Source organism: Neomonachus schauinslandi, chromosome 5 (genome assembly GCF_002201575.2).
Source record: "Neomonachus schauinslandi chromosome 5, ASM220157v2, whole genome shotgun sequence".
Classification (NCBI taxonomy): domain Eukaryota; kingdom Metazoa; phylum Chordata; class Mammalia; order Carnivora; family Phocidae; genus Neomonachus; species Neomonachus schauinslandi.
The window spans coordinates 66,557,845-66,581,297 of NC_058407.1; the positions used below are offsets into that span (position 1 = coordinate 66,557,845).

At 36.7% G+C, this 23,453-nt stretch overlaps 1 protein-coding gene across 1 annotated transcript in view; it reads left to right on the forward strand.

The window, feature by feature from the left end:
* Positions 1–23,453, forward strand: part of SCAF11 (SR-related CTD associated factor 11) — a 75,915-nt gene that overhangs the window by 2,450 nt on the left and 50,012 nt on the right. Inside the window, exon 2 of the mRNA XM_021704794.1 lies at positions 17,573–17,626. The gene's annotated coding sequence lies outside the window, so the exon portion shown is untranslated. The remainder of the gene's footprint in view (positions 1–17,572; positions 17,627–23,453) is intronic.

A 23,453-nucleotide genomic window follows, 5' to 3' on the forward strand; every position in this document is an offset into this window, starting at 1 on the left:
AGCTCTGTCATCATCCACCTTTGCCTTTTAGTCACATACATTGGATCTTGACTTACCTTGCCCAGTGAAATAAGCTTAAAACCTAAATTCTTAGTTATACCTTTTGTCCAAAAGAATAAATTAGTAGCTTTGCACCTTATCTTGCATCTGAATTGTACTAACTGGTAGTAGCACTCAGTAGAGCTCAGAGTTAAAATACCTGGTATTCTCAGTATTCCCAAGACTCATCTTTGCATTGTCATTGTTGTCTTTTTTTTAAAGTTGTGGCTTTGTTAATTCTAGTACTTAGGCACATAAAGTTTTACTATAAAATGTAAAAACAGTACCATCATCTCTCACTTGCAAAATAGTTTCCTAAAAAGTCTCACTATGGCCTTTGCTTACCTATATGGTTTTTAACACTCAACTGCCAGAGTGATCCTGATGAAATTTGTCAAACCATGTCACTTCTCTTCTCAAATGGCTTCTGTTCTCAGTCAGTAAAATCCAAGTCTATCGTTTACCAGGCTCTGAGTGTTTTAAGTCTCTTCTTCCTCTCTGACTTGATTATCTTACTCTGTTCAACCAACTTCTACTCTGCTACTGAAGTTTTCTCTGACTACTCTGTATAAAATAGCAGACCTTCCTCCCACATTTCCTACCACTTTTTAAGCCACATTTTCTCCATAGCGTTTTATCATTTCTTTTTTTTTTTTTTTTAAGATTTTTATTTATTTATTCATGACAGAGAGAGAGGCAGAGAGAGAAGCCGGCTCCCAAGGAGCAGGGAGCCCGATGCGGGACTCGATCCCAGGACCCTGGGATCAGGACCTGAGCCGAAGGCAGACGCTCAACCATTGGAGCCACCCAGGCGCCCGCGTTTTATCATTTTCTAACATATTGTATAAATTACTATCTTAAGTTAATAGTCTTTCTTCTTTACTTTAATGAATTTCTGTGAGAACAGGGTTTGTCAGTTTGCGTCATTTTTTTTTGTCCCCAAATACCTGAATAATGCCTGATACATGGTAGGTGCTTATATTTAATACTTAATAGATTAACCTGCTTTCAGCTGGAAACATTAAAACATTTAAAATATTAATTGTGGTTTGAAACTTTAAACTGTGCTAGTCTCAGTCTTTTGCATGAACTGCTAAGTTACTTATTATCCATGCTTTATATTCAGTTCAGGGGACATTTTCAAAGGAGGGTATGATAGAATGTGATCTTGAAACTGATTTATCAGGATATAGACAGAACTAAGAATACTTAGCTAAGGGTAAAGTGGTATAACTGTCTTACTGTTTAAAAGTAAGACAGTGTCATTTAGAAGCCAAATTATACTTATTTTTGGTAGTTCCAGAAAGCAGAATTATGATTGTGGTAGTGGGTATTGAAAGGGAGAAGCAGCAAGAGTGGGTATAGGGAAATTAGTTAAGACTCTTGCAGTAGTAGTCCAGAAGAGATGAGGATAGCTTGAATTAGGATGCGCATTGTGGAGGTGGGCAAAAGTAAATGGGATTTGAGATCACCAGGCCTTTATTGATGGATGGAAATTGAGGGACATAGAAATTTCAACCATCAACTCAGGGAAACAGCTAGGTTGATGGTGATACCACAGAAGGACCAAGGTTCTTTTGATTCTGGCATATTGCATTTAAGATACCTTTGGAACTTTCAGATGGAAATTAGATAATAGGGTTCTAAATTTCAGAGGAGAGTTATGGGCTGGAAATAGAAAATTGGAGTCACTTACATAGATAGTCGAAACTAAGGTCGAATTGCCTAAGGGAGGGAATATAACTTGAAGGGAATCACAGTGGCCTCTAACATAAAAAAAAAGTCTGCTGGAGGAATGTAAGCTCCCAAAGAATACTGTGAAGGTCAGAGAAGTAGGAGTTGAGTGTGGTATTAGAGAAACCAAAGGAAGAGAGTATTTCAAGGGGAGAGTAATCAGTAGGGTCAAGTATTGATGAGAGTTGAGTAATGTAAAAGCTGTAAGATTTTTTTTTAAGTTTTATTTTTTGAGAGAGAGAGCAACAGCACAAGTGGGGAGGAGAGGGAGAAGCAGGCTCCCCGCTGAGCAGGGAGCCCGACTTGGGACGCAATGCCAGGACCTTAGGATCATGACCTGAGCCAAAGGCAGATGCTTAACTGACTGAGCCACCCAGGCATCCCAAGATTTTTCTTTTTTTTAGAGCTGGGGGGAGGAAGACGGGGAGAGGGAGAGAGAGAATCTTAAGCAGGCTCCATGCCCAGCACAGAGCCCAACAAGGGGCTCAGTCTCACCGCCCTGAGATCACCACCTTAGCCGAAATCAAGAGTCGGGATGCTTAACCGATTGAGCCGCCCAGATGCCCCAAGAGCTAAAAGATTTTTTCATTGAATTTAACAACAAGGAGCTCATTGGCCTTTTGAATAAGTAAGATAGTAAGCTTCTTATTTTCAAATTGATGCTCCTGTAATTGCTTAACTAGTTGTAAAAAAACTGAGATCAAAGATTAATAGGGGCGCCTGGGTGGCTCAGTTCTTAAGCGTCTGTCTTCGGCTCAGGTCATGATCCCAGGACCCTGGGATCGAGCCCCTCATCGGGCTCCCTGCTCAGCGGGAAGCCTGCTTCTCCCTCTCCCACTCCCCCTGCTTGTGTTCCCTCTCTCACTGTCTCTCTGTCAAATAAATAAATAAAATCTTAAAAAAAAAAAAGATTAAGAAATTATCTGTCCACATTACAGAAGAGACCGAATGTTTGTCAAGTATTTGCTATGTGCCAACCACTCTGTTTTAGACATTTTACATAAATTTTCATTTGACCTTTTCAGCAGCCTTGCAATATTGGGTGTATTAATTCATTTTACAGAAAGGAGTCTGAGGCTCTAGAGAAGTTAAATTACTTGCTAAGTGTCAGAGCACTTTTTAAGAATATATACTCAAGTCCATCTGACTCTTGGGTCTTTATTCATTGTATCAGTTGGCCTTTCAAACTCAAGTCAGTGCTATCAAGTAGTAGACTTTTCTGTGATGATTGAAATGTGTATCTGTGCTACCAATACAGTAGCTGATGTGGCTGTTGAGCATTTGAAATATGGCCAGTGCAGCCGAGGAACAGAATAGTCGTTACAGTGCAGATGCAGATCAAAAGTCATTAAGAATCCCATAAATAATAAAGCAGAGTCTTTTCTTATAATAAAAAGAGATGGAAACACATACTCACTTGGAAGGAGTACTGCTTTACTCATATGCTAGTTTTAGGTGCTGTAAATGAATATTATAGATAATCTTTTTCTTTTTTTTAAAACAATTTTAAACTTTCAGGAAAGTTTCAAGTACAATACAAAGGACTTTTTTCCCTGAAACATTTGAGAGTAAGTTGCAGACACAGTCCTGCTTAAGTCTCAAGTACAAGTACAGGGAAGGTTTTACAAGCCCTGAGCCATTTGGGAGTAAGTTACAGATGCCTTCTCATCACCCCAAACAAAGATAAGGACTTTCTTTTACATAAATATATCAAAATCAGGAAATTAACATTGCTGTATTACTACAATTTAACTCTCAGACCTCTTTCAGGTTTTGCCAGTTTCCACAGTAATTTCGTTTGTTAACAAGAGTTCACATTTCTGTGTTGCATTTAATTGTAATGTCTTTTTACACTCCTTCAACCTAGAATAATCAATCCCTCAGTCTTTTCTTGATTTGCATAACCTTGACATTTTAAAAGATTGCAGGTTAGTTTTGTTGTTAAATGTCTCTCAGTTTAGATTTGCCTGGTATTTCCTCATGGTTAGATTCAAATTGTGCATTTTTTTCACAGGAGTGTCTCAGTAATGATGCTGTGATCTCATTGCATCCTATTGGATGGCATACAATTTCTGTTTGTGCCCTAACTGATGATATACACTTTGATTAAGGTGAAGTCTCCCAAGCTTCTTCACTAAAGTTTTTTTTTTTTTCCCTCTTGATAACTAATAGTATTTTGTGGGACAGTATTTTGATACTTTATAAATAGCCCATTCTTTATCAAATTTGCTATTTATTCTCAAATTGTCCCAGCTTTGACCAATGAAAGCCCCTTCAAGCTGGTTTCTGTGTTCTTTTGACTTGCTCTGAGCAAGTGTGACACAAGAAAATGTTCTAGGGTCACCTTGTACATACTTTCCCTGCTATGACCCTGGAATCAGCTGTTTCTCCAAGGAGGGATTTCTTTCAGTGAAGAAAGGTATTTAGAAAACCAAGATTTGGGTGCTATTTTTATTTCTGTATATACAAAAACCCATGAGCTGGTACTAATTTTTCCAGTTTCAATGTTTGTGTTCCAGCGTTTGTTTTCATTTTCTCCCTCTCCAGATTTATAACATCCTTCTCTTACAAGGGGAAGCCTGACTCCCAGTATCCTTAGTGTATTTACTTAATGATCAATCACCAGGATGTAGCCAAATTCCTTTTGTCACTATTGCTTCCTCCCCTGTGTATTCACTCTTCTTAAGGCTCTGATGACTTGTGCCAAGATGCATTCCTCACTCTAGGCCCCTCAGATACCTCATATTGAGGATCTCACCATTCTGCTTGAGCTCCAGTACCTCACTCTGGGCTCCCTCACCATCCTTCATATGGACACTGGTGTTAACTTGGGCTCCAGCACCTCCAGGCAGAATACCAACATATAGACATGTTTTCTTAAAGATTATACTCACTTGTTTTTATAAAAGATTATCACACCAAAACTTGTAGTGAAAATTATGATCAAATATGTTCTCAACTTTTAAAATTTAAATCCTCTTGAGATGCTGACATCTCTGTTAGTGATAACACTAATCTCCCTCCTTATTTTCCCTTTTACCCAGGAGTTCTCAGATGTACTTACTTTTTAATATAATTTTGTCTTTTTAATATAATTTTGACAGTAAGGTAAAAATTGGTTCTTTGGAGTCAGTCAGACCTAGCTTTGCATTCTAGTTGTCCCAGATAGTGATTGTCACCTTTTATTGGTGACTTAATCAGTGTCCTCACCTATTTTAATTTTTAAGGAACACTTACCGAAGTCCAGTGGTAATAGCAGCTAATTCCAGTCTCTTTTGTTTCATACTTTAAGTTAACTCTGTTTAGTGATTTTCAAACCTTTTTAATGTAGTATTACTAGTGTTGAATATTGGTGGTGTTTTAATTTTTAAAATGTTATACAGTATGGGGTCTTGAGGATTAAATGTGCAAAGGCATGTCAGAGTTTATTGCCTGATATAAAGTAGGCATTTCCCCTACCCATAATCTTCTGCTATAGGTTTGTTGATATCTGTGTCTAGTAGGTCTGGGGATGAAATATGGTCTTTGCCCTTGAGAGGCTTAGTCCTAATCAGGCCTTCTTTATTGCTCCCCAGTGTTCTTCCATTTTTTCTTAATTAGTTTTCCATACTTTCCTCTCTTTCTCCACTTTCTGTTGCTGCATTATTTTCAAAACCCCCAGTTTAAACATGTCAAAATAGATAAATGGGATTGAGGTGGACTTTTTCTTAGCGATTTCCTACTTTTTACAAAACATAATTTAAGTCCTACCTTGGACTTAAACTTTTAAGTCCTTTTACATTCTGGCCCATAATTATGTCTTTACCCTTATTTCCTATTGCTGTTCTAAATGAATTCTTTCTGACTAAATTAGTCCTGAAAAATGCCTGTTGTTCACATTTGGCACTTAGCATATGCTATCTTGTTCATCTTTTGTGTGCTACTTCTCCAACTCTAGTTTTTGCAGCAGGAAGGGTTATAGTATCTTAATCTGTCTTTGTATTCCAAGCCAGCCTTAATACCCTGGCCAAAGTAGTAGTTCAGCAGCTTAAAGTAAATGAAAACAGAAATATAAATATTAAAGAGAGCAGCCACAGCAACACTGCTTTGAAAATACTCTGGGCTCAGTGAAACAGCTTACAAATGATAAATGAGCTGTTAAGGTAAATATACTTGTAACACTATTTTGTATGCCTAGATGGCCTGTCAAGAAAATGGTTTCTTTAAATTATTGTTCTAATGGGGAATAAATATTAAAAACTTAAAAAATTTGTAAGGTATCATTCACCTGAAAACCTTACCGTAGACGAGCCTTCAGATAGGACAGCTTTAATGCATTAAGGCCATATTTCTTTAGGAACTGTTGTACGTGTTCAGTTACTTAGACATCAACATGAGTAATATGAGGGAGATGCATGAAACGGAAAATAGCTTTATTCTTTCAAAACTGCTACAGAAGTAGATAAAACTAATAAAACTAAATGAAGGAGAAATCTAGTCAAGCCCTTAAGAGAAGTTAAAAATATATTTTATATTAATATAGCCACTCCAACTTTCTTTGACTACTATTTGCATGGCATATCTTTTTCTATACTTTCATTTTAACCTATGTTTTAATATTTAAAGTGAGTTTCTTAAAAAGCAGAACGAGACCTATAAATACAGAGAACAAACTGATAGTTGACAGAGGGAAGGGGAGGGTGGGAGGCTGGGCAAAATGGATAAAGGGGAGTGGGAAATACAGGCTTCCAGCTATGTAATGAATAAATCACAGGAATAAAAGGCACAACATAGAGATTATAATCTTAATATTTTAATAGCATTGTATGGTGACAGATGGTAGCTACACTTGTGGGGAGCATAGCATAACATGTAGAGAAGTTGAATCACTATGTTACACACCTGAAACTAATGTAACATTGTGTGTCAACTATACTCAAAAATTTTTTTTTAAAAAAGTTGAGTTTCTTGTAGACAGTATGTAACCCAGTGTTTTTGTAAAATCTAATCTGACAATCTCTCAATTAGTATGTTTAGGTTATTTATATGTAATTATTGGTATGATATACTAATTTGTTTCCGATTTCCTGCCCTTTTTTTGATTATGTGCATATATTGAATATTTTACTTTAAATTTATCTGTTGACTTTTTGACTATATCTCTTTGAATTATGTCTTAGTGGTTGCTTTAGGTCAACTCTTAACAACTAGAAATGTGTCTAGTTTGATTTGAGATACACTAAATGTAAGATACACAGCAGATTTCAAAGACTTACTACCACAAAAAGAATATAAAATGTCTCATTTTTTTTTTTAAAGATTTTATTTATTTATTTGAGAGAGAGAGAATGAGAGACAGCACGAGAGGGAAGAGGGCAGAGGGAGAAGCAGACCCCCTGCTGAGCAGGGAGCCCGATGTGGGACTCGATCCCGGGACTCCAGGATCATGACCTGAGCCGAAGGCAGTCGCTTAACCAACTGAGCCACCCAGGCGCCCTATAAAATGTCTCATTTAATAAGTTTTTTACTGGTTAATATTTGGACATATTGGGTTAATAAAATATACTAGATTGATTTTATTTTAACTTTTAAAATATGGCTACTAAAAATTTAAAATTGTATATGTGGCTCACATTATTTTTATTGGACAGTGCTGCTCTAGGAATTATATATATGTATATATATACTGAAACATTAACAATCTATTTAGAATTAATATTTAGTACTTGAAGTGACTGTAGAAGCCAAACAACTCCTCCAGTGACCTTTATGTTAAAGTTGTTGCATGTATTACATGTATATGGAATGAAAACCCCACTAGACAATGTAATTTTTGCTTACAGTAATCATATATTTTTTAAAGAATTTAAGAGGAGAGAAATAGTCTCTTATCTATATGTAGCTATTGACTATTTGTCTTCTTTGTTAATGGAATTTCAAGTTTCTCTCATATCATTTCTCCTCAGCTTGGAGAACTTCCTTTAGGGTATCTTTTATGCTATATACCTTGCTGGTGATAAATTCTCTTTGTTTTTCTTAATTGAAAACGTGTATTCCACTTTCATTTTTGATGGATTTCTTTACCAGTTACAAAATTCTGGGTTAACAGTTTTTTTCTTTATCACTGAAGATGTCCTGCCTTCTTGGATCCCATTGTTTCTGATGAGAAGTTTTCAGTAATTTGAGTCATTAATTTGAATCATTAATTTAATCTGTATGTTGTGTTTATCTATTTTAGAGATTTTTTTCCTTCACCTTTGCTTTTTTGTGGTTGATTATGATTTGTCTGGGCATGTTTATCTTTCTTTTGAGTTAATCCTATTTGGTATCTCCCAAAATTTGTGAATTTTTAAATTTGGGGAGGTTTTGGAAATTATTTCTTCACCTTTTTTTTTTTTTAAATGTAGCAGTCTTTTTCTCTTATTTTTCTGGAACTCAGATGACATAAATAGAACTTTGGATGTTGTCCACAGGACCCAGAGACTCTTCATTTTCTTTCAGTCTTTCACTTTTCTGTTGTTCAGATTAGATCATTTCTTTTGAGGTATCCTCACATTTACTGACTCATTCCTTTTATTTCCAGTCTGTTGTTGGGATCTTATTTCAGATACTGTATTTTTCAGTTTTAAAATTTCCATTTATTTCTCTGTTTTTTATAGCCACTATTTCTCTCCTGAGAACCCCTGCCTTTCCATTGATTTCCTTTAATATATAGTGACCCAGATTAATATTTGTTTTCTTTTCTGCCAGAGGGCTAGTTGAGTTCTGATCCTGATACTTAGAACTGGCTTTGTGACCTTAGACAATTTACTTAATTTCATTGTATACAGGATGGAGACGTTTTCACAAAATACTGTAAAAGTTAAATGAGATAATTTAGGAAATGTCAGAAAGTAGTATCTTGAAATAGTATGGAATGCATACCCAAAAGTCCAGCTCTTGGGGCATTTGGAGCATTTATAATAAGATTACATTTAGGAAAGATTCCCAGTATCTGCCCATGCCTGATGTTAATGTAGAAGAGTGTTCTTTCTTTTTTACTTTTTAAGTAAGTTTTCATAGTAAGTGATAATATTTCCAGATTAGAATACTAATGTTTTACAGAAGTAGGATTGTGAAATGTCTCTTTAAGTTATGGTGAAATATTCATTTGAGAATACATTGATTATATACTTAGGTAACATAAAATTATATTTATCTAAGATAACTACCTAGGTGAGTTTAAGAAATTCAGATAATAGGCAGAACTGGAGTAGAGAGAGAGTAAATGTCCTGTTCACTGCACAAAACAATTGCTTTTTTCTTCTCAGTACTAGTTTCACTGTAGCAATTTGTACCAATTTACAAAGGATTAGAGAATGACATTTCTTGAGGAACCAAAGAGTGACCTTTCGCATCTGTGCAGAAAAGAGACTAATTTCTGAAGTTGAAACTCTATAATTAAGGTTTTTAAAATCTTGTTTAAACAGAACAAAGCAGTATTTCAGAAGCAGTGTTTTGAACATTGTCCCTTTTTTCCCTGTTATAGGTGAAATCCATTTCCATTCCATTGTAACAAGTATTTGTATGTGGTCATTTACTGTCATTAAATCCTCTTCAATTCTTAGGATTTATTTGTTTATTTGCAAGTGTTTCCTGTGCTATATATGTTTTTGGGAGGTGGGTAGGCAGGGATTGCCAATTCAGGTTGGGCGTCTTTCTAGGTTAAATTAAAGATATAATTGACAGTTTTTCTGTTTTGGATTAGAAAAAAAGATGAAAAGATAATCAGTTCCCCTACTTCTCATACTTCCAACCAGGATGACTTTTTTCTCTTGGCTGTTCTGCTTGCCAGATAAGAGGGTATGGTGCTTTTGATCCCAAGGGCTTCTATAGCTAGTCCTCCTGGAAAGTTTGGTTGTGAAATGAGTCTCTGCCACCTCACTGTTCTTTTGTTTTTTGTCTTTAATAGGCATAATGCTTAATCTTCTGAATGTAAATTCTGCTTTTCCACATTTATAACTCTTCCCTTCAAGGGACCTGTAATAGGCATTGAGGAATTGCTGATGGAAAGAAACCAAAAAAGTAAGAGCTTTAGCTTTGCCTTTACCATTTGAATTAGTTATGTCATCTTGTTTTAGTAAATAGGGATGAGAAAATGGAGATGAGAATCTTGAAGAGAAGTGCAGATGGCACAATCAGCTCCTCCTTTCTATTCCCTCCACCATACCTTAAGCAGGGGTGGTGTGGTTATTAGAGAAGAATTGCATAAATATATGTTGAAATTATTGGAGGACATGTAACATGATACTGCTTTATAGTGTTTTTCATTTGGAGAAATAGTGGAAGCCTTTCATATGATTTCCTTATCAAACTGTTCATGATGAAGTAGCCAGGCATATAGAAGGCACTCGTGTTTCTTTTTTAAAAGAAAATATTGCATCATAGATACATTCGTCTCATAGAGTGGACACCTGTCACATAAGAGCGTAACCCAGGGGCGCCTCGGTGGCTCAGTTGGTTGAGCGTCTGACTCTTGGTTTCGGCTTAAGTCATGATCTCGGAGTTGTGGAATGGAGCCCTGGTCAGGCTCCGTGCTCAGTGTGAAGTCTGCTTGAGATTGTTTCCCCTTTTCTCTCCCTCCCTCCCTGCTCCTCCCTCTGTTTGCTCCCATGCACACTCTCTCTCAAATAAATAAATAAATAAATAATCTTTAAAAAAAAAGGGGGAGGTTGTCACCCAGTTGGGAGTCAGCTGTAGTGCCTGTCTTCCCCCAAACAGTGAAAAATGGTTAGCTCCATACCATTACTAGGGTCTCAGAACTGATCTATTTCTACAGCATTGCCTTAGAATTTAGTGGGGTTGTGAAGTTGTGCCTGTTGCTTTTAATCTCTCTTTCTCCATGGGCTCTAGAATACATGACCTTTCAGTGTTATAGAAATACAAGAACCAGAAATAGAAAATTCAGATACCTCCTCTCAAGCTCATCAGTGGCGATGTAATATGGGTGACCTCTATGTGTTGGCGATAGTATGGAGCCATTGGAAAGATTGAGACCATGAAGTTGTCAGTGAAAAAGTACTTTTGTTGCAGGGCACCTAGGTGGCTCCGTTATTAGGCATCTGCTTTCGGCTCAGGTCATGGTCCCAGGGTCCTGGGATCGAGCCCCACCTCGGGCTCCCTGCTCAGCGAGGAGCCTGCTTCTCCCTCTCCCTCTGCCTGCTGTTCCCCTTGCTTATGCTCTCTCTCTCTCTGTCAGATAAATAAATAAAATCTTTAAAAAAAAAAGTACCTTTGTTGAAAACATTAACAATTTATGTTCTAGCCCCAAATTACTTTCACATGTTAGTCTTTACTTATAAAACATTTTAAATTTTACTAACATATGGTAAAATTGATCTTTTTTGGTTGTGTAGTTCTGTGAATTATAATACATGTGTAGATTTGTATTACCATCACCAGAGTCAGGATTCAGAATGGTTTCCATTACCTCCAAAAAGCTCCCTCATGGTATCTTTGTAGTTCAACCCTACCCAAACCCAAGTGACAACTGATCAAAGAATTCTTTGTCATTACAGTTTTGACCTTTTGAAAATGTCATATAAATGCAGTTGTGTAGTATGTAACCTTTTGACACTGGCTTCTTTGAATATATATTGCCTTTAAGATTCATTCAAGTTGTTAAGTGACGCACTAGTCCATTCCTTTCTTTTTGGCTGAATAGTATTCCATTGTATGGCTGAATGTACCATAGTTTATTTTTTTAAAAGATTTTATTTATTTATTCATGAGAGACAGAGGGAGAGAAAGAGAGAGGCAGAGGGAGAATCAGGCTTCCCTCTGAGCAGGGAGCCCGACGCGGGACTCGATCCCAGGACTCCGGTATCATGACCTGAGCCGAAGGCAGACGCTTAACCATATAAGCCATCCAGGCGCCCCCATAGTTTATTTTTATTAAATGTAGTATATCAGTGTGTTCTTTTCTTGTACTATCTGTTTCTGGTTTTGCTATCAGGATAATACTGAACTCATAAAATGAATTGGGAAGTATTTATCTTCCATTTTCTGGAGGAGAGTGTGTTGAACTGGTGTTATTTCTTTAAATGTTTAGTAAAATTCACCAGGGAGATTATCTGGGCCTGGAGATTTCTTTTTTTGGAAGACTACAGGTTTAATATCTTTAAACAGTGCTAGGGCTATTCAGTGCTATTTGCTAGAAGTTTAAATTTTATTGATTTTTCTTTTCAAAGAACAGGCTTTTGTTTCATTGATTTTTCTGTTTCGATTTCATTAATTTCTGCTCTCTTTCTTTCCTTCTGCCTGCTTTGTATATCTTTTTCTTTTTTAGTTTTTTAACATAGAAGTTTAGATCATTGATTTGAGACCTTTTCTGATGGAGTCATGCTTTCCCTGCCTCTCACATATTATAATTATTGATATATTTGGATTTAGTTCTACTTTTTTATTTTTTTATTTTTTAAAGAGAGAGTGCGTGCGCACGTGTGAGGGGGGTGGGGAGCAGAGGGAGAGGGAGAGAATCCTTAGCAGTCGCCATGCCCTTGGTGAGGGGCTCAATCTCACGACCTGAGATCACGACCTGAGGTGAAATCAGGATTTGGATGCTCAACCGACTGAGCCACCCAGGCACCCCTGTTTTATTTTTTTGGTTTCCTCTTTGTTCTTATGTAACCTCTTTCTTTGGGTTATTTGAACATTTTTTAGTATTCCATTTAGTATTCCATTTAAATTTATTGTGTTTTTGCCTATGTATCGTTTTTTTTAGTGATCACTCTAAGAATATACATATACATATATTTTCACAGTTTCCTTAGAATCAATATTTTATCACTTTAAGTGAAATATAGAAACCTTATCACCATGTAGGTCCCTTTAACCTTTATGTTGTAGTTGTCTTATGTTACGTCTACGTGTATTGGAAATCTTATTGGAAAGTGTTGTTATATTTGCTTTTCATTGCCAAACATATTTTAAAGAATTCAAGAGGAGGGTAGTTAATTATATTAATCCAGATATTTATCATTTCTGTTGTTCTTCCATCTTCACAAATCCAACTGTGATGTTTCTAGGCATGGATTTCATTATCCTGTTTGGGGTTTGTGAGCCTCTTGAATTTAGAGGTTTATATCTTCCACCAAATTTGGGAGTTTCTGGCCATTATTTCTCTTCATCTTTTTTCTCTGTATCGAACTCATTTTCTTCTACTTGGGCTCTTGACATGAATATTAGGGATTTGGTGTTGTCCCACAGGTCTGTGAGGCACTAATATTTTTTTCAATATTTTTTCTATTGCTCTGAGATTGGGTAATTTGCTCTTACTTGTAGAGCATGTTTTTACCTGCTTTAAAGTCTTTTGTCAGATAATTCACCCAGTGCTCTAATATCTGTGTTATCTTGGTGGTGTTTTCTGTTGGTTCTCTTTTTCCACAGGAGTTTGAGAATTTTTTGTTCTCTGTGCCAAGTAATTTTGGGTTGTGTTTTGGAGATTTTGAACATTATGATATGAATCTTAGTGTCTTGCTTAAATGCAATGGAGAATGTTAATGTTTTTGTTTGGGCAGGTAGTTGATTCAGTTAGGTTTTAGGCCACAATTACAACCAGCTTTCTTCAGGTTGTAGTTTTAATCTCAGTTCTGTTTTCAAAACCTTTGTTTGTAGTACATTTGGATTTTTCCCATAATATGTATTACCCAGTAGCCAATCTGTGACTTGCATGGCGGTTTATCCTATATTTTAGTCTTCAGAGTCTATGGTATGCTGCTTAAGGTTAAACCTGTAGATTTACAGCTCAGGGGTGAGCTAGGAGTTCATAAACAACTTATAATTATTTAAATGCTTTCCCCTCTATTATGCGCATGGTGTTTTCTAGATCTCTGGGACACCCCCCCCACACACACACCCGGGTCCTCTGGCTGGAAACCCCAGTCTTCATTTCATTCATTCCACTGTGGTGTGTATTTACTACAGTTTCATCTGGAGGCAAGTGACAGAAAGACAGGAGAAAAATTGAGATTAGTCCAGTTTCTTGAGTCAGTAAGGATGGTACCTTTCCCTCAGAGTTTTAGGCTCCTGCTAGGTCTGTTGCTGCCACTGTTGCAGCTGTCAGGATTGCTTGGGAATTGGGTCATGGGGAATGAGGAATAGAAAAAAGAAGAGATTTCCCTTACTCTTTCTAAGCAATTAGGAGGCCCCTTTTCCACTCCTTGGACAGAGATAGAGGGCTTTTCCTAGAGCTTTCTTTCTCTCTGCTGTTCCCAACAGCCACTTTTTGGGTTTCAGGTGCCATTAAGTCCAGGCTGGGGGCAAAACTGGATGGAAAAACTAGAGCTCACTACCAGCCTGATAATATATCAGATTCTGGGCTTTTCCCCAATCCACCTGCTATTATTTACTTTCAAAATTTCAATTAGCTGCTCCATTTATTCTGTCTGGGTTTTATAGTTTCAGTCAGTGAGATTAACAAGGTGGAATGTGCTTACTCCATTTTACCCAGAACTAGAACTGCCCTGTTTACTTATTACCAATTTTAGAATGTAATGGCAACTTGAATCTCCTTATTTCGTTTAAATTTGGTTTGTCAATTACATTTTTTTTTAACATATCGTGATCCTGTGTGTAACAGTGCAAGCCCTATTGAGGAGATGATGCTACATTAAATGTAAAAGGAAATAGGAAAATTAATTTCTCTTTTAGAGCATAGTCTTCATGAAATCTAATTTTCCATAATTATATTACATTTGAAAAACTTGTTTTCCTATTTTCAGTTTAATCTATGTGTTCTGCCTAAGGATTTCCAGTTCCCTTCACTTTGGAACTGTTTTATTCTTTATTCATTCTAACCTTTTAAAAATGATTTGCTTTGGGGGTGCCTGGGTGTTCATTCGGTTCAGTATCTGCCTTTGGCACAGATCATGATCTCATGGTCCTGGGATTGAGCCCTGCGTTGGGCTCCCTGCTCATTGAGGAGTCTGCTTCTGTCTCCTCCTCTGCCCCCCCCCCATGTTTGCACGCACTCTGTCAAATAAATGAAATCTTTAAAAAAAAAAATTGTTTCAGTAATTAGGTTATTGGTCATTGTAGAGTTTAGTATGAGGTGATATGCTTCATATTAGTGGACTCTTGGCTCTCACATGATGTTGCAGACACTGCACGAGAATTTTAGAGACGTTCTGAAGCATATCTTCACTTCCTAGATTGATACGGGAAGCTGATTTTATTATAAGACTGATAAGTGTAGATGACTTCATCTTTTTTATTTTCAGTTTCCTTGGTAAACAACAAGATATAAGATTATTTGGTCATCAATGAATGGTGCTTGGGAAACAAGCTTTTTTTTGGTATAGGCCCAGAATGAAGGAATTGAATATGAAAGATTCCCAGAAAATCCTGTTGTTGATCAGTTGCTAAGAAGCAACCAGATCACTGAAGATCTTATCAAAAACTAAATTAGAAAGTATTTCCAGGGACTGATGTGCAAAAGTAACTGAAAGAAGAGGATATGTCTTATCAGGCTGCTATAACAAAATATCACAAACCAGGTAGCTTAATAAGCAATGAAATTTATTTCTCAGAGTTCTGGCGGCAGGGTGGTTGGGTGAGGGCCCTCTTCCAGGTCACAGACTTTCCCTTGCATCCTCTTGTGGTGGAAGGGGCTTGGGATCTCTCTGTAGCCTCTTTTATAAGGCACTAATCCCATTCATGAGGGTTCTACTTTTATGATTTAAGCACTTTCCAAAGGCCCCACTTACACTATCACATATTCAGCATTTTAGCATGTGAATTTTGGGGGATGCAAACATTCAGACCATAACAGCATGTGAATGAGTTCACTAAAGCTGAAATTGATTGAAAGTCTTACCCATTTCAGTTTTACTCTTGGTTGTAGTTATAAAGTTGGGGTGAAATTGAAACTCTTGGTAGAAATGAAAATTCTGTTGCTGTTTTTGTAAATACATACCATAATTTGCTGGCTCTTCGTTGTACTTTTTTTTTTTTTTTAAGATTTTATTTCTTTGATAGAGCACAGGTAGGTAGAGCGGCAGACAGAGGGGCAGGCAGAGGGAGAGGAGAAGCAGGCTCCTTGTTGAGCAGAGAGCCCGATGTGGGCTCGATCCCTGGACCGTGGATCATGAGTTGAGCCGAAGGCAGACACTTAACAGACTGAGCCACCTAGGCACCCCTTCATTGTACTTTCTGATTAAGAATTTTATTTTTAACTGAAAAAATGTGATGTTGAAAAAATACATAATTGTGATCATGAATAAAGAGAAATTGATGTGTTAAAGGGACAAACATTTTGTTTACTATAAAAAGACCTATTAGTTATTTAAAAAAAATTTTTTTTAAGTAGGCTTCACCCAGTGGGGCTTGAGCTCACCACCCTGAGATTAAGACCTGAGCTGAGATCAAGAGTTGGACACTTAACTGACTGAGCCACCCAGGTGCCCTGATTATTATTTTTTTTTTCTAAAGATTTTATTTATTTGACAGAGAAAGAGAGTGCACAAGCAGGGGGAGTGGCAGAGGGAGAGGGTGAAGCAGGCTCCCCGCTGAGCAGGGACCCCAATGCGGGGCTTGATCCCCGGACCCTGGGATCATGACCTGAGCAGAAGGCAGGTGCTTAACCGACTGAGCCACCCAGGCACCCTGCCCCGATTATTTTTTTAAATGTATGGTGTTCAGTTGGACAATCAGTATACTCAGATAATTATGTGGAATGTACTATTTTATAAAACTTGTTGAAAGAGAAAAGATACTTCTCTTTTACCAGTGTGTATGTCCAGCCATTATCTGAAAACCTTTTTTGGAGGTTAAGCCTTTATGGTGTGGGGTCAGGCACAGTGTTGTCTTTTATGTTTTTCCAGTGGTCATTTCCATATAGGAAGTCTAACATAGCAAGCACATGAACTTACCTATGTGCTCTGATTTGCATGTATCCTTCCTTTGTTTTGAAAATTAAAATTCTCACTATCATGTTTGAATTGGTAATTCCAGTTCTGTGTCCTTTAAAGATGGAAATGCGGCAGTGGTACAGAATGGTCAGGGGTTAGAAAAATACGTTTTTAATCCCTTTAGTCTCAGTTGGGAAGCCTTTTTTACAAATGTACATATGTTGCAAGGATTTGGTGCTTATTATATGCTCCTGTTACATCTTGTGCTTACCCCCATCATAGCATTTGCTATACTGTACTATATTGTAATTGTTGATTTTTGTTTTTGTTTTGTGTATCAGTGCATAAGGCCTAATGGTACCTAGAAAATAGGGGCACTGGCTAAATATTTATTAAATGAATAAATACAGGCTGTAGCAAGGTAGGGAATCTGGTATAGGGCCTATTTGAATAAAGAGAGAGAAAGAGAAAAGTGACTATTGGTTAAGCATACTAAAGGTCTGGAGTTCAGGAAGTAATTTAAATTCTAGTAGTTGTTGAATTTCTGTATCTTTTTCTAAATTGTCTTCTTAGGTGATATGACCAGTCTATTTGTTGGGGTAGATTTTTTTCTAATTCTCTGTTACTTTGTTTTCAATTGGTTTTTTCCTATATGCTGAAATGTGACTTCTTGTGCTTCTCTTACTAAACAAAATGTTTTCCTTATTCTTTGCCTCCATTACCTGTGTGTATTTTCATAGTTGAAGGCATATACTTAACTGTGTCAAAATGTCTTACATTCTAAATAAATTGTATTCACTGTTTAAGGCCTTCTGGAATAAATCATTCTTTATATTTAACTGTTCTCTTTTATTCTGAACCCAAGATAAATAGGGTAGCAGCTGGGTGAAAGTGAAGTAAAATGGGACTAATTTTCATAATTCCCTCCCCAGAATAGTTTGATGGAAAACTGATTACGTGACTGTTCCACCTGAAGAATCTTAAAGGTAAGAGGGCTTGTGAATATTTGTATAGTTAGGAAAAACTTAAAAATGACACTCGTAGGTACTACCTTGGAAATTGTGGTTATAGCTTCACTTAACTATGACCTCTTCTATTTTGCTGGAGTTGCCATGTTAAAACCATTTAGTGTTTTATCTCTTATACATATATAAAGTAGGAAATAGGATGCAAAAATCCTAGGACTATTTTCTTTTGAGACCTAGATTTTGTCTTGCTTCAACATTTTTGTTTCCAGATAAATAGGAATCTTGATAAATACTGTCAGTGTAGAATAAAGAACATATTTATCCTTACATAAGATCTGTTTGAAAAGCTATTTGACAATTTAAATTTTGTGAACTCTTTCCTCCTCACATTCTTTATGTGGATATTCTTTGAAATACAGGAGTTTTAAAAATAATGAAAATCCCTTCTTAGTGAGAGTCATACAGATTTACAGTCTTATATCCTATGATATACCGAAGATCCTTTTGGGGTGGGGTGGTGTTCATGTGTTTGTGCCTGTGTGTTAGCTGTTGGGTACTTCTTTTGTGCTAGTCTTGTGCTAAGCACTTAAAAAGGATTAGGTGATTATGTAATTTAGTCTTCATAATGACTGAAGTGGTTACTACATTTATCTCCATTTGATAGATGAGGAAACAGGCTTAAAGAGGTTAAGGTCACACAGTTAGTAAGTGGCAGATTAGTTGTGGTTTGAACCTGGACAGTTTTTTCTAAAACCTGTGCTTAAAGGGACATTCCTGTCTCTATACTGGTATTAAAGCTCCAGCAACAAACATGCAGGTGAGGGATATTTTAAACAAAAACATGTTAGAATAGCTCAGTTGAAGCAAAGAAGTCTACTTACAAACTCTAATAAAATTGTTGTACAGGTAGAAAAAAAAATTTGGGAGCATTTTGTAAGGGATTTAAAAATCAACAATGGTAGAGCAGGACTGAGTTGATTATGTAGCAGAGAGGCTGGAAAGGAAATAATTATTAAGCTGAAGGAGTTAATTGCCTTAACCTTACTCTGAAGTGAATTAATTGAAGGCACTAGAGCAAATACCCGTGATAGTTTAAGCCAGATTGATAAAATAAATGTAGATAAATCAACAAAATCACATAGCCTTCAGGGGTGTTTTAAAAGGAACTCAAGGACAACATTGTAGAACCATTGACTCAGATGTGTAATAAGTTAACTGTTGGGCCAGAGTACAGGTTGAATATAGATGTAGAGATGCCTATACTTTAGAAAGCTTGAAGAGCCCTCTGCAGTGAGAGACTGAGCCACATCTGTAAACTTTTTCTGGAAGGGGCCAGGTCGTAGATACTTTAGGCTTTGCAGAGTATATGGTTTCTGTCACAGTTATTTTTTATTCACCGTTGTTGTGCAAAAGAAGCCATAGGCAATATCTAAAGGAATGAGCATGGCTGTGCTTCAGCAAAACTTTATTTACAGAAAAACTCGGCCAGTTTTTTGACCACTGGCCTATAATAGTGCATGCTATCCCTCCCTGGACATCAATAAAAAATAGCCTCACTATGGTTTCTTCAAGTGAAAATAACATTCTTAATGGGAGGATCAAATTTTTAATAGATAATTGGGAGGCAGTTAATGGCTTTATTTAAGACTGGGATTGAGATGAAAGATCCTGCATTTAATAGTAATGGTTATTAACATTTGAGTGTTTATTACTGCAAGACAATGTCATAAGCACAGGTTTGCCTGGAACCAGTGCCCAAGTCATTAATTACTGAAATATACCACTCAGAGTACCTTACTGAATGCCCCCTTTTTTTTAATTGAATTTTTTGGACAGGGGATTGAATTTGGGGACCTGTTTATCTTGGATAGAGGATTGGAAATAAAGGAGAAAGAAGAATAGATTATTTGAGAGTGGTTCTGGGAGTCACTGGCTTCTCTGAAGACCTTAGCCATGTGAATCAAAATAGTATTTAGCATCTTCAAGAAATATGCTTTGTCCTGGCATAAGTATGCCCAACATAGGGACAGCTCTTACTTTTTCCCAGTATCCCTTTTATTCAACCTTGGCTCCCATTTATCATATCTGTGCCCTTCTATGATAGATTCTATAATGGCAGGATTGGGTTTGAGAGTGGGGTGGGAAATAGAGCTAAACTTCCTCATGGCCTTTTGTATGTCTTCTATTTTTGTACCCAAAGGATCTAACTACTCTTTTGACAGAATATTAGTAGACTTGATCAATTTACTTGTTACTCAGAAGTGTTGATTTGTGTTTTTTCAGTCCTATGTTTGCCTTTGTCTCACTTCTGTCTAGGGAAAACAAAGAAATTGGGCAGTCAGCACTTTTATTACCCTTCCCTATTTTTCTGTTCTTACTAGCACGAGTAATAATAATAGGGGCACCTGGATGGCTCAGTTGCTTGAGCTATCGGCTCTTAATTTCGGCTCAGGTCATGATCTCAGGATCCTTGGACCAAGCCCCATGTCAGGTTCTGTGCTCAGCAGAGTCTGCTTGAGGATTCTCTCTCCCTCTCCAGCTACACACCCCCCCCCCCCCCCCCCCCCGCGGGCCTGGGGCCCAGCTCCCCCTCAAAAAAAAACTTTAGGAAAAAATAATAATGATAATAACAGCTACTTACTGCATGGCAGTGCCGCTGCAATTTGACTGTAGGTCTAAGTCTTAACTAGGATGTTTGTATCTTTAGATACCGTGGACTTGCTTGAAGGACAGTAGGAGGAAGCAAGGAGAGCGAGGTTTGAAGTGAACTGGATGTAGATGGAAGGAAACAGGCTTTGGAAGAGAAAAGGATGGAGAGAAGGGAAGGATAGGAATTTTAAATGGAGCTGGCCAAGGCTAAAATGTTTAGTTTCTGTTAGTGGGAACCTCTGGTCCCTTCTCTGATTCCTTGAAGCTTGAGGTGCTTCAGCAACTACTACAATAGGAAATACATTGCTAGTGTCTTAGGTGTAACTTGAAACAATTTTCTTTATATCCTGGAACTGTGCTGTCCAGCATAGTAACCAGTAACCACATTGGATTACTTAAATTTAAATTAATTAAAACCTAAATCGAAAAATTTTGTTCCTCAGTTGTACTAGCCACATTTCAGGTGCTTGATAGAACAGTTCCCTGTCGGGCAGTCCTGATTTAGAAAACTGAACTATTTTCTACACTATTGTTACTTGAATGCACTATAATGGCTGGCCTGGGATTCTCAATTCCATGTATTCCAGGGTTTGTGTGGGAGAATGAGTTCTGAATTCTGAAAACTGATTGATACTAGTGCTCTTTTTTTTTTTATTCCACATCTAAAAGTTGATGCTTTTATGATAAATAAAATTTTTAAATTAGGTCATTTTTCCCAAATTTTTTTTTTTTTTTTTTTAAGATTTTATTTTTGACAGAGAGAGGAGACAGAGATCCCAGGACCCTGGGATCATGACCTGAGCTAAAAGCAGATGCTTAACCATCTGAGCTACCCAGGTGCCCCTGAAACTGTTTTTATGGACATATTTGGAATAGTATTTCTAATATATAACAGAAGCAATATATAATGAAATAAAAAGGGCAGCTTGGAAGATATAAGTGCTTTAAGATCATTATGTTAGGGATAAAAGACTTAAAAGATGCTTTAGCTTGGAAAGGTGGAGCCTGGGAAGAGATATTAAAGACTGAAATTGGGAAATTAAAGTCCTTTGAAAAGTAAACAGAATTAACTTAAAATCAAGAGTGAACAACCATTCTTTGAGATTCATTTGAGGTAAACCAAAATTAAAAGAAAATTCTGTTTGATTTATAGATAATTAATATACAGAACTTGGTCAAACTATTAAGGAGTCTAGGTAGAATATGATATGATTAAGAGTCATTAATAGTTAATATCATGAAATCAAGTTATATCTAACTTCTTGGGTAACCACAAGGAGGGATAGTCCTGCCCACCCACAGCTTATCTCTTAAGTTTTTTTATTGACCACAAATTATTGGCTTAGGACCATGCATCTGTATTGTATTCCTGTGCTTCTGTTACTGGAAATTTAAAGCAGAACTGGTATTAAAAACCATGAGTCCTTAGGTTAAAAATTGGCATCTAGGCAGATACAACAAATAAATATGAGCAAGTTCTGACTATAAGTTGTTGAACTGAAAGTTGTGACTTTTATCTAGTGAAATGCTAAAACCCTGTCATTTTGAATGAATAAACTGGTAATGTAGCATAATTGGTTTAATTAGATGGCCGCAGTTAATACATGATGCATTCAAGAAGAAGCACACAACTTCTAAGGATTTGGAGCACTTAGTTTTTTAAGCAGATTTCTCACAGGGAAGGGAGTCTGTAAATTGATTGAGGCTTCTTAGTTTCTCAGTGATAAACTATTGCTTATGTACTTCATTGCATGAGTTAAAATAGGGCAGTATTTACTGTAAATGTTAATTATAGATTATAGTTTATATGTTAATATAAAATATGAAAACAGCCTAGAGTATCCAATAGGACATAAGTTATTTAGCTACATAAAGGAATAGGATATTGCATGTTTTGAGAACTTCCTAGATTTTTAAAATATTGTATTTTCAAATTGACATTTTATCACAATTAACTCAAATATTTTTTACTCTTAGATACTTAGGATACTGGGGGAGTTGGTATGGTATGAATTTCACCACATAAAGATTACACTCAATTATAGATCATACCAGGAGCACAGTATGCCTTCAAAATCAATTTGGGAAGTTGCCTAGAGCAGTGTTTCTCAGGCTTTAACATAGGTATTAATCATGTCCAGATCTTGATAAAATGCAGATTATTCACTAGGTCTGGAGTGGTGGCTGAGGTATCCTGCATTTGTAACAAGTTCCCAAGTGATACTGATACTGTCCTTCTGAGTGAATATCAAGTAATCTGTGATTGTCTGAATATTTTTAAAGTAATCTTCTGTATCAGTAATTCCATTATTGTAGTTGCTCAGATCAGAATACTTTGGAATTATTCTGGAGTCTTGCTCTCTAACACATACCTCACATTCAGTCTTTCTGCAAATCCTGATGGCTGTATTTTGAAAATAGCTGGAATTTGATTCCTTTTCATCACCATTGCTACTACTCTGGTACAAGCCGCTGTCATCTCCTTCCCTAGATGATCAGTTGACTTTCTTTTACCTTTGCCTCCTCTTCTGCTTAAAATCTGCTACTGGCCCATGTCACTCAGAGAAGGAGCCAGTGTGTCTGTTTACCTTAGCCCTTAAGGTGTTGCATGATCTTATTACCTCTCTGTCCTCATTTACTACTTTTCATCTCTTTCATTCTATTCTAACCACACTTGTCTCCTTGTTTTTCCTTGCACATATCAGACACACTCTCTTTTCTGCCTTTGGACTTTATATTTGCTGTTCTTTTCTGCCTCAAATGCAGGTCCTCTAGGTATTCACATAATTCTGTCCCTTGATTGTTTCTGATTGCCATTTCAAATTTCACTTTATCAGAAAGGCTTTCCCTAAATATTCTGTGTGAAATAACACCTTCTCCATAATTGTATGTTTATTTTATAATTGCATTGTTTTATTTTTCTCAACTTCTCAACATACTAGATGTTTTAGTGTGTTTATTGTATCTCCCCTGCTAGAATGTAGTCAGGAATTTCTGTCTTGTTCAATGCTATACTTAAAGCATTGCCTAATAGTATACCTATGGCACTCAGTGAATCTTTGAATTAAAAAAAAAAGCAAGCCCAGGAGGAAGTCATTGGGCCTCTGCTTGAATACCTTCATCGATAGGTTTTTCTACACCTCCCTTCAGAACAGCCCATTCCATTTGAAGGTAACTGCTAACCTTCTCCTTAAGC